This window comes from Belonocnema kinseyi, chromosome 5 (assembly GCF_010883055.1).
Source record: "Belonocnema kinseyi isolate 2016_QV_RU_SX_M_011 chromosome 5, B_treatae_v1, whole genome shotgun sequence".
Lineage (NCBI taxonomy): Eukaryota > Metazoa > Arthropoda > Insecta > Hymenoptera > Cynipidae > Belonocnema > Belonocnema kinseyi.
This window is the reverse complement of record NC_046661.1, coordinates 17,314,531-17,321,027: the sequence shown is the minus strand read 5'-3', so window position 1 is coordinate 17,321,027 and position 6,497 is coordinate 17,314,531. Positions and strand designations below refer to the sequence as shown.

The 6,497-nt window shown below is 33.1% G+C and overlaps 1 long non-coding RNA gene across 1 annotated transcript; it reads left to right on the top strand.

The window, feature by feature from the left end:
• Positions 1-577: 577 nt before the first annotated feature.
• Positions 578-2,574, top strand: LOC117172908. Its single transcript, XR_004467072.1, has 2 exons — positions 578-683; positions 852-2,574. It is a non-coding gene; the product is annotated as an uncharacterized LOC117172908 (long non-coding RNA).
• The last annotated feature ends 3,923 nt before the right edge of the window (positions 2,575-6,497 follow it).

The following is a 6,497-nucleotide window of genomic DNA, read 5'->3' as shown; positions in this document are numbered from 1 at the left end:
GCTCAAGACGAAAAGCGGTCGGTCAAGCAGTAAGTGAGCTTCTCTCTTCTCTTACCGTATGAAAAATAGGAGACAAAGATTCTTCATCAAATGGTGGCGGTCCCGCTTTCAGTTAAATTTTGGGAGTTACCTTCAAATAGCTTTGGACTGAATTCGGGGGGTTCAAAAAGTACACAGTCAGAGGCCAGCAGTTCTAGAAAGGTCGAGAATGGTCTTTCCCACATTCTTTTTCGGTACCTATTGGTCGAAAATACTTCAAGTAGGGTCCAATCTTTGCGGAAGTTAATACTGGTAACAAATTGGAATCAGTTGTCAAATTTCTGTCATTTACAATATAAATAAAAATGTACAATTTCATGAAGTTTGACATCTAAATTTCTCTGTCGGTAATCATGCAATCTGTATTACCCAGAGACCCGTAAAAGTTCAAAGTTGTTTACTCGCTGTGATAGTGCTACTTTGACATAGCTGATACGTATGTCAGACCAAATTTGTTTATTTGCATTTCAAGTGCAAACATTAGTTTTTGCATTATTTGTGCACAATTTTCGTGAGCAAGTTTTTTTGTTTTGCCCGACATTGATAAATATAAACATTATAACAAGCCCATTAACAACAATGAAATTTGCTTGCAGGGTTTTGCAGCACGGTCGGCATTTATCCAAAATAGTGATTAAAAAAACGTAAGTTGGGAAAGGAAAACTAAGGACCAGGTTTGGTCACGTGACCGTATCGTTACATGGCCTTAATATTACATTTATATACTTCCTATGTAATGAAGTAAATCACATTTACTTAACAAGGAAGCAAATAATATAAAAATGAGCTACTAAGTTAATACAACTTTACAGATGATTTTCTTAACAAACGTTGAAAGATGGGAACGACCACACGTTCTCTATGGCCAGTTATTGGACTGGATTAGGTGGTTGGTCGCCTGGCTGCCCTTAATCTTGTTCCTAGTTCGAGGTATCAATTGGGCATTGGGCCTTGAGTAAGTAACATTGCCTTGTTATCCACCAAAGTATCATCAGAACGCAGCAGGGGCGTTTCCCATTTACGAAGATGTCAAAAAAGAGCGCTTTTGAGGACGGTGCTTATTTTCTTATTATATGTGTACTTTTTTGTCAGAAAAGATTATTTTACATTCACATTTCAAGAACCTTTACACTTATTTGTGGTCTTATAATTATTTTAAAAAATTGTAATTCTGAGGCTTATTTCAATCTTCGAAAATAATTTTAGAAAAAGTGCTTGTATTTCCAACAAATCATTAATACAAAAATGTCATTATCATAGTGGAAGTTACGCAAGGTATAAACTTTGCGGTTTTATTACTCAATTTAAACATAAATTTCGTAGAAGAAGGAAGTATCTTAAGTAACAAGTTTCTTTTTTTGTGAATAGTCGACAAAAGTGACCCGTGGTGAATCGAGGCGGCTTTGGTTATTCTTATTTATTTAAAAATGTTATTACTTCTTTTTATTTATGGAATTCTGTATGTAAACAATAATGACACAAAAGATACATAACCTGAAGCAATTACACGTTTTTTTTACTTACAACAAAAAACAATTTGAGTCGGATTTTTACACCACCGGTCACTTTCTCAACTACTTCGCAAGAAGTGAAACATATTTTTTTAAATACTTTCAAATTTACGAAATTACTCCCTAAATTCAATAAAAAAATGTGAAAATTTCACTCATGAACAGTCTTTTTTTGTTGAAAACTGAGAAATATAATAAAGCTGCCGGCTTGATAATGTGAACTGATCTATTTCCGTCAGCCTTTTTCATTCGTAAGTGACAATTAGCGATCGAAGTGTCGCCTAGATTTTTAACCCCAATACAGTAACATACTGTTTTATAATTTTTTTATCTAGGCACGTTTTGGCTGCTTATGACACATCACTGAATACCTAGTCTTGAGACTGTGCAGTTGTACATTTTTGCGATATAGAATATCAAGTCGCGGTAATGTACTTTGGTAGTGAAAGGAATTCATATGTAGAGGAAAAGGACTAGTAGTTACACTTTAAAATCTTATTCTATACGTACACATGATTAATTTCTGCCAATGTGAGCTTTCACATACAATTTTAATTTACTTCTGTTTTTGCTTGAAGGTTTTTCAGCATTTATTATTTTAAGATTTGAACAAAATATTTATGCACTTTTTCGAAAAGAATATTCAATTTTTGCATTTTAAAAATGTCCTGATTATATAATAATAAATTATATTATAATAAATTCTAGATTTCCTTGTAATTAAAGCGGGGAAAACGGGCATGTACAAGCATCTTTTGTTTTAATTAAAATATGGATAGTCGTAACTGTCGATCTTGAATGAAGATTCATTATGAAATAATGTATGTACACATTCTATGATGAAAAGAAAATATGAACAATCCGAAATGATCTTGTGATCTCACTGTTCATTCATCAGTTTTCACTCGAGTGTCCGTATTGACCAGAAAGACTCGTGAATTTAAGCTTTCTTTTGCGTGACCCCTTCACGTCTGACTACTTTGTAAATATTCTATAATAAAGCATTCATCATTTGTAAGAATAAGATTCATGTTGTATTTATAAATTTATTCTTTAAGTATTTCTGAAAATAAAATCTGGCGCAATTATCTGCCCTTCAAATTCATTCGCATTTCATAAACCAGTTGTATACTACAATACAGTTAAGACGATGCTTTCACTGACACTGTTTTCTTCTCCTTCTCCGAGTGCTTCTTCATGCCTTCTCCTTAGTTCTTAAATTTCACTCGTTCCTTGGCTATCTACCGAAGACGTTCTCTACCTGCGTTCGCTTTCCCTTCTATCATATCATCAATTTCTTGTCTTTATTATTAAATGTTGTAATTGATTTATGGCACATTTCGAGCTTTTTTATTGTAATCAGCACTGCTTATGAATATAGAGTTATTGAATTCGTATCTTAAAAGTTAGAATTTTCTAATACTTTATCGTTGTACAAAATATATGTGATAGTCTTCTACAAAAAGAGGGTCGATAACATTTCTTAGGAATTTAGTTCATTTTAAAAGCACATCACATAGTGGGCTGGATCGGGAATTGGCTGTTCATAGTCCATTACAGCTGATAATTCTCAATCGATTTCAATTTTTTTATAAATGCGCATCATTAAATGTTTCAGAATGTGAAGTTCCATGATAAGCGGCACTTTTTATTTTCGACGAGTAATGCTTTTTCCCTAGGAGCGATTGGCGGAGTAGTGTCAGCGCTAATGCCGTAAGAGACACAGGGATGGTAATAAAGTATGTATACTAGGTGATCGGAGTGTGCATGACACGCTTTGCAACTATCATCGTGAAAGTCTTGGCATAAAATATGTGTCTTGAGGACAAGGAGCGACTCAAGGATGACAACATCCATCTCGAAAGTTTATCGGTATGTTTATGGCACGCAGTTATGGATTTGAAGTTACAAAGCCGTGATAATTTTGCACCTCCCAAAGTATCGATCGCCAGGAAAATTATTTTGACCCAATATTTTCTCGTCCATTCGCTGCAGCTCCCTTTTATGGTTTTGATATCTCTCTTTACTTTATTTCCCCTTGACCGAAAATTGTAGTTTCACAAAATTTCTCACTTCTCGCTTTGAACAATTTACTCTGTCGTTCTCGTAGCGTTTGGTGCAGCAGGGTCGCGACTAACATTGTAAGAAAGACCAATATGTTAGTAAAGCACTCTCAGGGGAGCCATATATCTGTAGAGTTACGTCATTCCCACGCGAGTGGGCACCTGGATATCATGTTTCCTAGGTATTTAGCGTGTATGAGATCCCTCACCGTCTGTCGCTGTGAACTTATGGAAGTATAATGCGGTCACAGAATACTACGGTGGAAATGACACCATTCTGGTATGCGAAAAAGAAACTCTCTGTACCTGAATTAAGTCCTGATGATCTAAGGAAAATGAAATTTTGCCCCTATAATTTCTATAATCTAATTATATATCCTATAATTCTGTGATAGTTTCCGCGCATTTTCTTGCCGAGTAGTTGTTAATGGAATTTTGTATCCTCTGTTTTTATTCACTTGAGCTTTTTGAAGTGAGGTATCTAGATGGTGCAATGCGTTTTCCTTACTGCTGATGTTAAAATTCTGACTAAGGGTGTTGGCCGTTGGCCAACACCCGGTGACGTACGTCGTGTACGTCACCCACTGCCGCTCCTTCTGTGCCATAAGGCAAGCATCCTTTCTATGAAGATTCCAGTGATTAGTTTATAGCTGGTGTTGAAGCAAGCTATGGACTGCAGAAAAGGTTCTCCTCCGTTTAAGAAGCTGTTGAATATACGGGCGAGGTGTTGGTGCATGGAAGTGAAGTTCGTGTAACAAAACTTTTGATTTTACCTGGCTCTGGCCTGGCCGAATGGAAATCCTCATTCTCAGATTCGTAACATTTGCAAACGCAAAAGTTGGGTTAGGGGAAGAGTAAAGTGATGGAACATCTCGTTAGTTTTTCTTGTAAACAAATCATGAGACTGTTTAATGAGGCAACATTTTGCATTTTTTTTTATAAGTGGTTAGGAGTACAAGAGTGTTAGGACTGTCAGGATGATAGTCCTAAAGTTTTTCATTAAAAACGAGGTTATGTTTACACGTACAATATTATGTTATTTATAAGCTTTATATAAGTATATATTGAAAATTAGCAGTGTGTTTAAATTCAGCACTTGGCTCTGAACTCTTATGAAGCATTATATACTCGAATTAATATGGAAAAAAAAGAAATTGATTCAATGTTTTAGAGCTCCTTCGTGTTTGACCGGCCTATTTTTACGACATTTATCTGTTAATTAATTTTTTTATTTTTCATCAAGAAAACTTTGACAAATTAAAAATGTATCCGTAATTAAAAAAAAAAGTGGGTACTTGCAGCAAAATCCTATTTGAAAACTCTATACTTGATTACATTTACAATAGAATTAAAAAAGTGACCTCGAAAAGAAGAAGTACTCGATTATTTTTGTTTAAATTCCACATTAATTGCCCCCAACTAAAGATTTGAACCAGACTTACCAACTAAAAATCAATTTTACTGAAATCATAAATACTTATTTGTATTTATCGAATATCGAGAGATCTCTTTGGGGGCTGCTGTGTTGAACGATGCAAAATATGTCTCTTATTTTCAGTTTGACAACTTCAACAGCTTCGACCAAATAGTCGAATTTTCAACCAACAGAGTTGAATTCGGAAACGAAAATATACTAACTTTTGTTTGAAAATTTAATTATTTAATTGAAAATTATACTATTTTGCTAGTCATATTTTTGTGGGTGAAGTTAATTATTTTCAATGAAAAAGTCAACCATTATATTTTTGGTTCAGGAATAATCTCTTGTGTTTAAAAATTCTACTATTTGGTTATAAATTTAATTATCTTGTTGAAAATGTAACTACTTTGATAAGAAGACAGATTTTTTAGACGAAAATTTAACTGCTTTGCTTAAAATTCCTAGGGTACTTTATAAATAAGTTATTATTGTTTTTACTTTCGTCATATTTAACATTGCGTCTTATGAGAGATGGCGTTTTTGAACTCTTTACTGAGTGATATCTAAGTAACCACAATTAAGGTATTATTGATCATTTTTACAATGAAAAACAAGTATTTCAAAATTGAGGTGCAAAAATAATATTAACCATTTGGTTTCTGCATATACATGAAAAAAAATTAATCACGAAACTTGCGCTTCTGAACGTTGACCATCGAAATCTGGCAACATCGCGAGGCGCGATCAATGTAGATTTCAGTCAGCCGTTGATTTATGTCTCCTTCGACATGATCACAATGCTGCCAAATTTCGAAGGTTGAAAATTAATTATTTTGATATGACAATTTAAGATTATCATTTCCCGTTTTTCATAATTCGAGCGTTTCCTAAATTTTGAAAGTTTCCAACTAGAAAGCATATACTTTTGAAAGTGTTTAGAATAATTAAGCTTCAGAGGTTTTAGGCAATTTAATTAGACAAACGAGTGGAATTGTATAATTACTAAGTCGAATCGCTATTGATTTATTTTATTTTGATTAAAAATTAAAATTGGACAATTTCAGGTTAAAATTTCTGAAATAGGACAATGTCACAACATTAAAAATGTAATACTTTAAGATTCATATTTTGGAAATTAGATCATTTAAAATTCAGAGGAATTGAAATTATATTGTTTGTAATTAAAAGTGTTCAAAATTAAATAATTGAAAATTCAAAACTTTTAAATGTGAATAACGTAAAATTCAAAGCAATTAACATTTGACAATCTGAAATTAAAAACTAAAATCATTATTGCAAAGGCAAAGCATCTGAAATTCTATAATTTTAAATTATTATAACATAACAAAATTATAATTTGACATTAGAGATAATTAGGGACAGATAATGATATCCGTGGCGACAAAGTTTTATTGTGGATTCCTATAGGATTTTTTGCGAGAAACACAAATTTGAACGTTTTAA